Source organism: Prunus avium, chromosome 1, assembly GCF_965620075.1.
Source record: "Prunus avium chromosome 1, drPruAviu1.hap1.1, whole genome shotgun sequence".
Lineage (NCBI taxonomy): Eukaryota > Viridiplantae > Streptophyta > Magnoliopsida > Rosales > Rosaceae > Prunus > Prunus avium.
The window spans coordinates 23348707-23360852 of NC_142284.1; the positions used below are offsets into that span (position 1 = coordinate 23348707).

Here is a 12146-nt window from a genome sequence, read left to right on the forward strand (position 1 = left end):
TGTGTACACTATTAAGCCAAAACATCGAATTTCTAATGAATGACTTCAATAAGCAACCAAGGATTGCCAAAACAATGAGAGAACCCAAAATTATTATATGAGCCAATAAATTGTAAGAACACCCACTGCTGCTGCCATAACATGATTGATTAGAGCATAAATTCCAATTACACGTTGGATTTTTAATCTTAGTGTTCTATTGCCCCCTTAAACTCTGTTGAATTTAGCATCAACTCGTCTATTAATATACTAGGAAGATTAGATCCTGGTCCTACATCCATTTTCCTATACAAAAGTTCAATAACCTTTTGTCAACGGAGTCTAACCTAGTGAAAAAGGGTCTTGACTTACAAACCAAAGGTCTGCGTGTGTATCAAAAAACATTATCCTTAGAGTTTAGATTATCGCTTGTACTGAAAAACGGCTCAATAACTTTTATTGTCGAATTAATTTTTTGAACCATTCTCGTCCAAAAAAAAGAAGAAGATAGAAGATAGTTTCTGTTTGGGCTTGGGGCTTCGGGCTTGGGGCCTCAAATTACAAAGGAAAAGAAGCCCAAACAATAAGAAAGAAGAGAGTTTTAGATGTCTTGGCTCATGTTTCCGTACTTATTGTTCTCTTTGTTTTCAACTCCAATTTCAGTTTGAGTTTGGTTCATTTCGTTTTTGGGTCATTGCTTATTTCAGTTTGAGTTTGTTGATCTTTTGCAAATGGTTTGTTTGAATTGGAACGGAATGCCATATAAATTTTCCATTTTGAATGCCCATATCCGGGTTACGTCTATTTTGCATTAATTTCTTCTGTGATTGGTTATTAGATTGTTGTTTCATTTAGGAGAGGGAGCCATAGCATCCCACCGCCTTTTCGTAATTAGCTGTGGGAGGACTTCAGGTGGGCTTAGCCTTGCTCATCTTAGTGAGTGGATCAGTTTTGATAGATTCAGTGTTTATTTTATTTGAATTATTTCCATTATCAGATTTTAGTATGTGATCTTTCACTCAGATTTATAGCATGTTCTTATCATATTGCAAATACATGCATGTCACTTCTAAGGGGGAGGGTGCTCATGTACCGGTTTTGAAACTAGTACTGATGATAAGATATATTTTATTATGTAACACAATTGTTTCATTTAAAATTGTATTTTCATGTAAGCCAAATATGAATCCTACAAGATGATTTTCGAAATGAGAACATTTTTTTGCTTTTTCTTCGCAACGGAAGTTCCGGACAAGTATTGCTTAGATTGTTGATTTTGCCTCAAAAGGACATTAGCATTGCTTAGATTGTTGATTTTTCTTTTTCCACTTTTTAAATGATTTTCCAATGTGAATAAGGTGTGGGACACAGTAGACACCTAGAATGAAATGATCATGCAATTTGTGAGTGTCCACGTATATTTGCACACTTCGCTTGTGATGACTGTTGGAGTAATAACAACACTATGTAGGATAAGGGACTAAATGCTAGTACGTATTTAAAGGACCCTGATAATGTGCACTGTTAGACATGGATAGACAAACTAAAATAATGAAAAGAATTCTATCAGAGCTAGAGAAGCGTCATATATGAGTACTTTGTCAGTGAATTAAACACTCTACTGAGAGGAGCAAGTGTCCTCCATGACATTTGCAATTACCTCAACAATTTTCATTTCCAAGGCAATTTTAGTATTTTCCTATCTTTTTCTACCGTTTCTACAGAAAGAGAACCACTCAGTTTTACATGGCTTTTGACTAATCATCCCCTAGAACTAACATTGAAAGTATGTTTTGGTCAATTGCGTCTAAGAAATTTGAATGAGTATCTAACTTGTTGTATGCTGGCAATGTTCTACGAGCATGGTAGTCATATAATTATGGTATGTTCGTATGATGGGCCAGTAACCTTTAGGGATTTATAATTGTATAAGTTGCTTTCTTAGATTTGGTCACATGTGCATAAAGATTGGTGCCTTGTTTCAGACTTATCATTTGCAATTTTTTGAAGCAGCATATAACTTATACTGTTATTACACTTGCTATCATGTTATGGTTGTAGTTGGTCAAAATTTTAAGAAACAGTGTTTAAGAAGGCTGCTGAGATCATATGGTTTAAACATGCTGTGCGACGTATTTTTAAAATTTTGATCAACTACATCGCACAGCATGTTTAAACCATATGATCTCAGCCGGGCCGGGCCGGGCTTTAAAGAGGAGAGAGAAAATATCGGGCCGGGCTTTTTTAGAAAATTCAAAGCCCAAGCCCATCTCATGAGCCGGGCTTGAAAAAGCCCATCGGGCCGGGCCGGGCCGAAATGGGCCTAAAAAATAATAAGTGTAAAAAAAATAAAAAATAAATAAAAAAAATTTTATAAGGATGGTATGAATAAATATGCAAATGTTTGGTGATGTGTTAAAGAAAAGTATGATTATATTTGGTGGTATGATTATGTTTGGTGATATGATATGTTGTTTGTCTTATTATATATATATAATTGTTGTATTAATAAATGACACAAATTAATGTGCTAATCATCCAATTATAAACTAGGAATGAGTAGAATTCAATGGAAACAAACACAATTTTTATAACAAGTAACACACAAAAAAAAATTAAAGAGGGAGATTTGTCATTCAAGTGATGTAATCCTAATCCTAAACCCTTATTTATACATAATTATATATGTATGTGGGCCTAACGGGCCGGGCTTTTGTGGGCGGGCCGGGCCGGGCTTTCATGGGCTTAATCGGGCCGGGCCGGGCTTCAAACACCCAAGCCCGGCCCAAGCCCAAGCGGGCCGGGCCCTCTCAAAGCCCATAACGGGCCGGGCCGGGCTTTTTTTCAATGGGCCGGGCGGGCCCCCGTAGGCCCATGAACCCGCGGGCCAAATGATGAGGCCTACTGTTGTGTGGATTTCAGCTGCACCAAAATGGATTAAGCTGCATCCTCAACTTGTGATACTCGCAAGTGCACGAGCCGTTTGGTAGTATAGCATATGTAAGTGCGAGGTCGATCCCACGAGGATTGGTGATTGAATGATTCAATTCATTTTCCCTACACAAAACAGAAATGAAAAAGAAAGGAAATAAATACAACAAGAAAAAAGGAAATAACTCAAGCAAATAAGTTCCCAAGTTCAATTAGATTAATGGATTGATTCTAGCTAAAGTATGATTAAGCCATGGTGTGTGGTCATAACCTTGTGTTCCTAATTCCCTAATTTGATCATTTGTTGTCTAACCTAAAATTAAGCATTAGGAACCCATTAAGCATAGAAGAACAATTTAAACAACCAAGCATGTATCTAATCCCTGTTGTCGAATGTCCATACATACTCTTCCTATTCATAGTTCAATTCGAATTAAAGCATGGTGTATACTCTTAATTCAAACCAAGATAGCTAACATGCAAGCCTAAATGGTGATCAATCATTCAAACTAGCATATTAACTTATAAGCATAATGAATAAGAACAAAAACCATAATTGAAACTTGGAAACTAATTAAACTTGAAAACTTAAGAAAAGACTTTACATTACAAAGAAAAATAAATTACAACTAAGAAGCAAAAGGAAAGCTAGAATTGAGAACTAGAAAGCAAAATTAAGAGAATTTGAGGGAGAGAAGGGAAGGGAGCTCTAGAGAAGTGTTTGAGAGCTCCCCCCCTTGGGGTGTGTTTACAAGCTTAGGAAACCTCACTATTTATAGGCCTAAGGAAGTTGAAAATCTGAATTATACAATTGAATTATCTAAACACACTAACTTCACCTAACACACTACACTTAATTCACCAACTTAACCTAACACACAATTGCATTTGAAAATAATTCCTCTTGTCTTTAGGCTTAGTGTTGCACCCCCACTTCAACTTCAATTAATTCATTTGGCTGCTGCAAAATTCCACTCAAAAATAGGTATTGAATATGCTTCACCAAACTTTCCCACAATCAACAACACTTCATCATGCATATGTCATGCATGACAATGCATTGCAGCCAGCTTGTGGGCTCGTTTTGGGCTTGTGGCTCCAATCTGAAAAATCTGGAAAAATATGGATCTTGAAGCTCTTTGTCTTATCTTTCCAAGCATATGCAGCCCAGCTCAAGGAAAAATCGGAAAGCCCTTCAAATGTGATTTTTGGCCCAGTAACACAGATGCTGCCGAATTTGACCTTAAGTTGCCAAAACATGTATAACTTTCTCTAGAAGACTCGGAATCATGAACCGTAAAATTATACAGAAACTAGACTTCCGTATCTTTCCAATGATGTATGGCTCATCATCTGGTTATTCTTGAGGAAGTACAGTCCAATCCGTGAAGTTGACTGATCTGCAGACACCGTTTTGAGCTAACTTGTCTCCAAAATGCAATTAGTGAGTCTCAAGCTTATAACACTGAAACAAACACAAAACTTATTAAAAGCACAAGTTTAACTCAAAAACATAACCAAATCATAAATTAGAAGGGTACAAAATGATATGTAAATATGCACCGATCACCTACCACCACTGTCATCACCACCACCATCATCAACCCTAAACTCTTTGTTTTTTGAGTGCTATAAACTCCATTAAAAACAATAATAAAACTCTAACAAACTCAGTTAAAATCTACACACGAATTCAATCAAAAGATATGTGGAGTTTGTAGAATTCAGTTAAACTCAATTAAACTCCATAAACTTTATAACTCTTTTAAAATCATTTAAAATCTAAATTGAATACACCTTTGGGCTGTGTTTTGAAGTAGTCTATTTCTGTTTCTGTTCTATCGAGCTTCCTTTGGGAGATGGGCTGCTTTGCTCCCACACCCTTTGTAATGTCTCTTTGTGATTGTTTTTCTACGAAATATCAGCCTTTTCAACCAAAAGAAAAAATACCATTATTTTTTTATCATACCAGAAGAAATTAGAAATGGCTGAAATTGCTTGCTGCAAAATTCACTCTTACAATCAGATAGGAAAATCCCAAACTGAGTTGTACATATAATTGAAAGGAGAGTACGTAAGAATGCGGACCTTCATGACTTCTCTTTCTACTTGTCAATTACTTGCATCGCACTCTACATGCATTGCATGTCTGTGATGCTTCTACTACTTTACAATATGGAGAAACTGTTTTTTTATATTACAACATAACATTGCAATGCCATGGACTGACCTTCCATGCAATTAATTTTATGCATCACATATATCACTTTCCCATGCTAAAGAAACCAAATGCTAAAATACTGCAGTTTTCAATTTACAATCTTGCTAAACGAGCAAGCGAACGGATTCACCTTGGCGCAATTATGTATATAGTGAGACCATTTGCAGAAGGATCAATTATAGACTCATTAATTGGAAGAAATCTACGTACAGCAAATATTGTTGGCTGCTTTGGTTCGGGAAGATCAACTGATTCACTTCCAAGCAATACAACCATAGCTGACATGGTTGGTCTTTATTTGGTATCAGAGCAACACACATCACACACCTCCTCGATCTAACAAGTATCAAGGCTTTTATTTGGTATGAACTCATACAAAAGCAGCTTTTCCTCTCCTTCAAAGCCGCATGCCAAGAGCCGCACAAGGTTTTTGTGTTGAAGTTTTGCAATGAGTATGACCTCATTTTTAAACTCCTCCAAGCCTTGCCATGATTTTCTTGACACTCTTTTAACAGCTACTTCCTTCCAATTTTATAGCAAACCCTGTGAAATAATATTTTTTTAAATCAGATGAGATGCATGTTTCGGGACTTTGGTCCGAGGAATCTATTAGTACTGTACCCAAAGATGGTGCATTACCTTGTATATAGTGCCAAACCCACCTTGTCCAAGCTTGTTTGAATCTGAAAAGTCATCTGTAGCTACCCTAATAGTAGCTAGATCCATGAAGGCCAGCTCCTCAGAACTTGTCAATTGTCTATCTTCTGTGATCGTGACGCTGGTCGGGCTTGCCAAATCATGTATTAGTACATGCTGGCTGTTTTCTTCATCCGCACACAATAAATTTTAGTTGGCAATCTTACATAAATTAATTCACAATCATTAGCATCAGCCACATGTTTCCATCTAATGTACCTTTTAATTCTTCTAAACCTTTTTTCCGCTGGCGATGGACATTACAACAGACAATGCGAAATGCTAATAGGAAAGTTGATGCACATATAAGCACCACCTTCAACGTCTTCCGTTTATCTCCTGCTTTTTAATGGAAAGAGTTGCTTACCAAGGCTCTTCCTAGAAGTCTATACACACAGATGATTATGAACGGAAAAAAAAAAGGAAACAAAATTTTTATGTGCTAACCTTCGGAATATGGGTAAATTAACAGAGAGCTTGACATGTCGTCAAAAAATCGGAACATCTCAAACCTCACGTTGCAATTCCTACCCACAACGGCACCACCTTGGCTAGAAGAGCAGCAAGCCCAAAGATCCCCTAAAGCAGAAACCAAACATGTTTTGCAGTTACTTTCAGAGATGTCTCTCGTGCACTGTTGCAGACCATAATGAGAACATCTTCTCCGTGGACGTAGCCCATTCATTAAGGGTGAACCACGTATATCTTGTCTTTCGTATATTTATCGCTTGCCCAAGTCCTCACATACATGCTGAAGGTCCTCACCTTCACCCATCATCCACCACACCTCATCACTAAGTTGGACTCAATCTTGGCCAAAACATTTTGAGCATCAACATTAGCAATAGCTCTCTCATAAACCTCTCTAATTCTATCCTTATTTCCTGCACTCTCTTCTATAGCCTTATATAATCAAACCAGGAATCGTAATTAAGAGGATTCTTCCTAACCTCGTCTTCATATTGAAATCTCTTGTTTCCCACAATCGCAACCTCAATGTCTTGTCTATCTCCATATTGCTTCTCCAAACACACAAACTTTTTATACAAATCCTCAACCCTTTGTTTGGGTATATGATCAAGTGCAAATTTATAAATACGCCTTGCTCTATCAGTTTCTTTGCACCGCTCCTCAAATTCAGAGAAAGCCACAAATAACTGCTCGGCCTCCTCATCATCGCCCATGATCTCCACTGCTCTCTCATATACATTTCTTGCCCTCGCAACCTCACCATTCTTCATCTCAAACTTGGCATACCGAATCCAAGCACCAAATTTCGGATGACATTGCACGAAACGCTCGAAAATCGCTCTAGCACGCTCGATCTCAGTATAGCGAAGCTCAAACTTGATGAAAGAGAGCCAGCCTTGCTGGTCCGGCATCCAATTCATCCACCTCTCCTATATCTGCCGAGCACCAGCCACATTCCCTATAATCTCTTCTATGTGAATATACTTGTACCAAATCTGATCAACTCTAGGCAAGAGGGTGACGGCACGGTCCCACACATTCCTTGCATGGTTGATGAACTTGTTCTTCATCTCCGCCTCAGCATAGTTGCGCCACAGGGTAGGGTTCCGGTACAGTGAGCACGTTCGAAGTCCTTATGGGACTCATCCCACTGCGCATACTTGATCCAGTCTCTGACATTCCCCCTTACGCGCCGGATTTGGTCTTCGAATTCCTTGCACTTTCGGAGGCGGTAATCTGCGAGCTCGGTGGGATTAGTGATCTTCTGCTTGGGAGGTCGGATTTCAGCCTCCTGGCACTCACGTGCCTCACGGAGGATTTGCTCTGCGATAATTTGAACAGGGGTCGGGGTTTTGTTCTTAACCCTAATGGGTCGTGGTAGCATGACGTCGGCATCCTTTCGGGTTAAGAACCCTAGGGTTGGGTTTGCGTCCTTGAAGGAAGCCATGGCTGGGGTTTACTCGCCTGGAAAATCTAAAACTTGACAATGTTTTGCAAATTTCCGTATGCTTTCTGTTGTGAAAATGGCACTTGCACTTTCACTCCCCCCCTAATGATCTTGTTGTTGATGGAGTTTGTGACAAACACAGCAATGGATGAATCACACACACACTTGAGAAACCAACCAAGCACAAAGTGACACAAGAATTTATAGAGGTTCAGCAATTGCCTACAACCTATTGGTGATCCCCTTGAGAAATTCACTAATGAAATAATAAGTTACAACTTTGGTTTACAAAGAAAACCCCCTTAGAACTCTATTCTCTCCCAAGCTCTCTTTTCTCTCTCACCCCTTGCTCAACACTTTGATGCACTTGTGAACACTCTCACAACCCTTGGTGTTTCCCCCTTTGCCTTTGGTGTCTAGACTTACAAGACCACAACTCAGTTCCAACTTGAACTGATTGCCCTCTCTCTCTTCCTCCCTTGGTGAGTTAAACCTCCTTTGGACACAATAGCTCCCAACTACTTAACCACCTTGAGATTAACCACCTCCATTGTGTCTTGCTTCCTCTTCCCTTTAATACACAAGCCTTTGGACCAAGGAGAAGGCTCCATCCTTTTCTCCCACGTTCTCCCCTTGGTTTCCAGACATGGACCACAACTTGGGCAGACCAAAGGCTAGTCATTTGTAGCTGCATGTTTAGCCACCCTATCTAGAGCCATAGGGTAGGTACCCCTTAGAACTCTATTCTCTCCCAAGCTCTCTTTTCTCTCTCACCCCTTTGCTCAATACTTTCATGCACTTGTGAACACTCTCACAACCCTTGATGTTTCCCCCTTTGGTGTCTAGACTTACAAGACTACAACTCAGCTCTAACTTGAACTGATTGCCCTCTCTCTCTTTCTCCCTTGGTGAGTTAACCTCCTTTGAACACAACAGCTCCCAGCTACTTGACCACCTTGAGATTAACCACACTTCTTGTTGTCTTGCTTCCTCTTCCCTTTAATATACAAGCCTTTGGACTTGAGAAAAGACTCCTTCTTTCCTCCCACATTCTGCCCTTGGTTTCCAGACATGGACCACAACTTGGGCAGACCAAAGGCTAGTCATTTGTAGCTGCATGTTCAGCCACCATATATAGAGCCATAGGGTAGATACTCCTTGAAGCAAGTCAAAAACATCCTTCAATGCTCCCTCAAACTTCCCAACTGATTGCCAACCCCTATTTGACTCATAGGTGACCCCTAGGGTCCTTGCAATTCGGTGGAAAGTGATAGCCATTGAAAATAGAGTTAGAAACTCGAGGAAATCCGAAACAGCAACTCTGGGCCACCGGTCGTGGATACCTTTTGGATACCTTGCGACCGGTCGCAGATACCTTGCAACCGATCGCTCCAGCTTTTCTCAAACTTCTTCGACTCTGTGTAAAAACGACCGGTCGCCCCCTGTTCCACAGGCATCCTAAATATGAGCCAATTTTACAACACATTCATCGATAGCATGCGAATATCTCTATTTATAGAGAACAGTAACCTTCTCCCTATTTCTGCCTTAACAAAATTGCGGTCACTCCCTATGCTATAAGGAAATTGGTCACTCCTTATGTTCTAAGGAAATGGACTAATCCAGGAAGAATAAGGAAAGGAATATTAAATTCAAGGTTTCACATAAGTTTTTTCTAACAGTTACGTGTATACCAATCTGCGACCAATCGCTCCAGCTTTTCTCAAACTTCTTCGACTCTGTGTAAAAACGACCGGTCTCCCAAAACCTGCGACTGGTCGCCCCCTGTTCCATAAGCATCCTAAATGTGAGCCAATTTTACAACACATTCATCGATAGCAGGCGACTATCTCTATTTATAGAGAATAGTACCCTTCTCCCTACGCCTGCCTTAACAAAATAGCGGTCACTCTCTATGCTATAAGGAAATTGGTCACTCCTTATATTCTAAGGAAATGGACTAATCCATGAAGAATAAGGAAAGAAATATTAAATTCAAGGTTTCACATAAATTTTTTCTAACAGTTACGTGTATACCAATCGGCCCCTAACCTTAGCTTGGTGGGCCAAACAGCACGAGTACAAAAGAAGAATAAAAACTGATTTTGAAAAATCAACGTGTTATCACTTTATATTACTTTTATTCTCAAGGCTGGGCATGTTGGTTCAAGCCCATGTTTCTTTTTTCTTTTTTGTCTTTTTGGGTAAAACTCACGTTCTGGTGAAGCAAGAAGCCGGCTGGAAGTTGATATAGAGATTCCAAAGTCTTTCCTTGACGTGCTTTTATTCCCATAGGGCTTGCCGTCGACCTCTAATTACATCATTTAAATACTAAATCCAACCAACTATTTTTAATACATTTCTGTGTGTGGGTGTTCCATTACACTAAAATAATGCATTATTTCCATGCGTGGTATTCGTCAACGTATAGTTTAGGGTTAGTTGACCACTAATCCAAAATCAAATAACAAAGAGAAGTTGTTAACCTTGAAAGCAATCTTTTCAAGTTGGCTAATATTGTTGACCAAGAAGAAAGAGTTAGTTGGCCTATTTTTATTTAATGCATTTATTTATTTTTTATTTATCCTTTTCTGCCTACTGTAGACAGTCTTGTTGGAAACACACAATAATCTTAGAATTTGGAAGAGTCTACCAGAAGAATGTGAGTTTCTTTGTAAGACTCATAAGTCTATTTGGTCAAACAAAGAAGTTTTCAAAAGGAAGAAACCAGTCTTGTTCAGTATCTTCCTTTTTTGTATCAATAAAATTTGATCATGAATTTCTCTTATTGATACATAAAGTTTTGGTGTCCATAGTGCATCCTCACTCTTTTTACATGAGTATAAATAACGTGTAACACTCACGTGCCGGATTTGGTCTTCGAATTCCTTGCGCTTTCGGAGGCGGTAATCTGCGAGCTCGATGGGATCAGTGATCTTCTGCTTGGGAGGTCAGATTTCAGCCTCCTGGCACTCACGTGCCTCACGGAGGATTTGCTATGCGGTAATTTGAACAGGGGTCGGGGTTTTGTTCTTAACCCTAATGGGTCGTGGTAGCATGACGTCGGCATCCTTTCGGGTTAAGAACCCTAGGGTTGGGTCTGCGTCCTTGAAGGAAGCCATGGCTGGGGTTTACTCGCCTGGAAAATCTAAAACTTGACAATGTTTTGCAAATTTCCGTATGCGTTCTGTTGTGAAAATGGCACTTGCACTTTCACTCTCCCCCTAATGATCTTGTTGTTGATGGAGTTTGTGACAAACACAGCAATGGATGAATCACACACACACACACACTTGAGAAACCAACCAAGCACAAAGTGACACAAGAATTTATAGAGGTTCAGCAATTGCCTACATCCTCTTGGTGATCCCCTTGAGAAATTCACTAATGAAAGAATAAGTTACAACTTTGGTTTACAAAGAAAACCCCCTTAGAACTCTATTCTATCCCAAGCTCTCTTTTCTCTCTCACCCCTTGCTCAACACTTTGATGCACTTGTGAACACTCTCACAACCCTTGGTGTTTCCCCCTTTGGTGTCTAGACGTACAAGACCACAACTTAGTTCCAACTTGAACTGATTGCCCTCTCTCTCTTCCTCCCTTGGTGAGTTAAACCTCCTTTGGACACAATAGCTCCCAACTACTTGACCACCTTGAGATTAACCACCTCCATTGTGTCTTGCTTCCTCTTCCCTTTAATACACAAGTCTTTGGACCAAGGAGAAGGCTCCATCCTTTTCTCCCACGTTCTCCCCTTGGTTTCCAGACATGGACCACAACTTGGGCAGACCAAAGGCTAGTCATTTGTAGCTGCATGTTTAGCCACCCTATCCAGAGCCATAGGGTAGGTACCCCTTAGAACTCTATTCTCTCCCAAGCTCTCTTTTCTCTCTCACCCCTTTGCTCAACACTTTGATGCAATTGTGAACACTCTCACAACCCTTGGTGTTTCCCCCTTTGGTGTTTAGACTTACAAGACTACAACTCAACTCTAACTTGAACTCTAACACAATAGCTCCCAGCTACTTGACCACCTTGAGATTAACCACACTTCTTGTTGTCTTGCTTCCTCTTCCCTTTAATACACAAGCCTTTGGACTTGAGAAAAGACTCATTCTTTCCTCCCACATTCTGCCCTTGGTTTCCAGACATGGACCACAACTTGGGCAGACCAAAGGCTAGTCATTTGTAGCTGCATGTTCAGCCACCACATATAGAGCCATAGGGTAGGTACTCCTTGAAGCAAGTCAACAAACATCCTTCAATGCTCCCTCAAACTTCCCAACTGATTGCCAACCCCTATTTGACTCATAGGTGACCCCTAGGGTCCTTGCAATTCGGTGGAAAGTGATAGCCATTGAAAATAGAGTTAGAAACTCGAGGAAATCCGAAATAGCAACT

At 39.9% G+C, this 12146-nt stretch overlaps 1 pseudogene; it reads right to left on the reverse strand.

The window, feature by feature from the left end:
- Nucleotides 1-6601: 6601 nt before the first annotated feature.
- Nucleotides 6602-7745, reverse strand: LOC110744244 (uncharacterized; annotated as a pseudogene).
- Between the last annotated feature and the right edge of the window lie 4401 nt (nucleotides 7746-12146).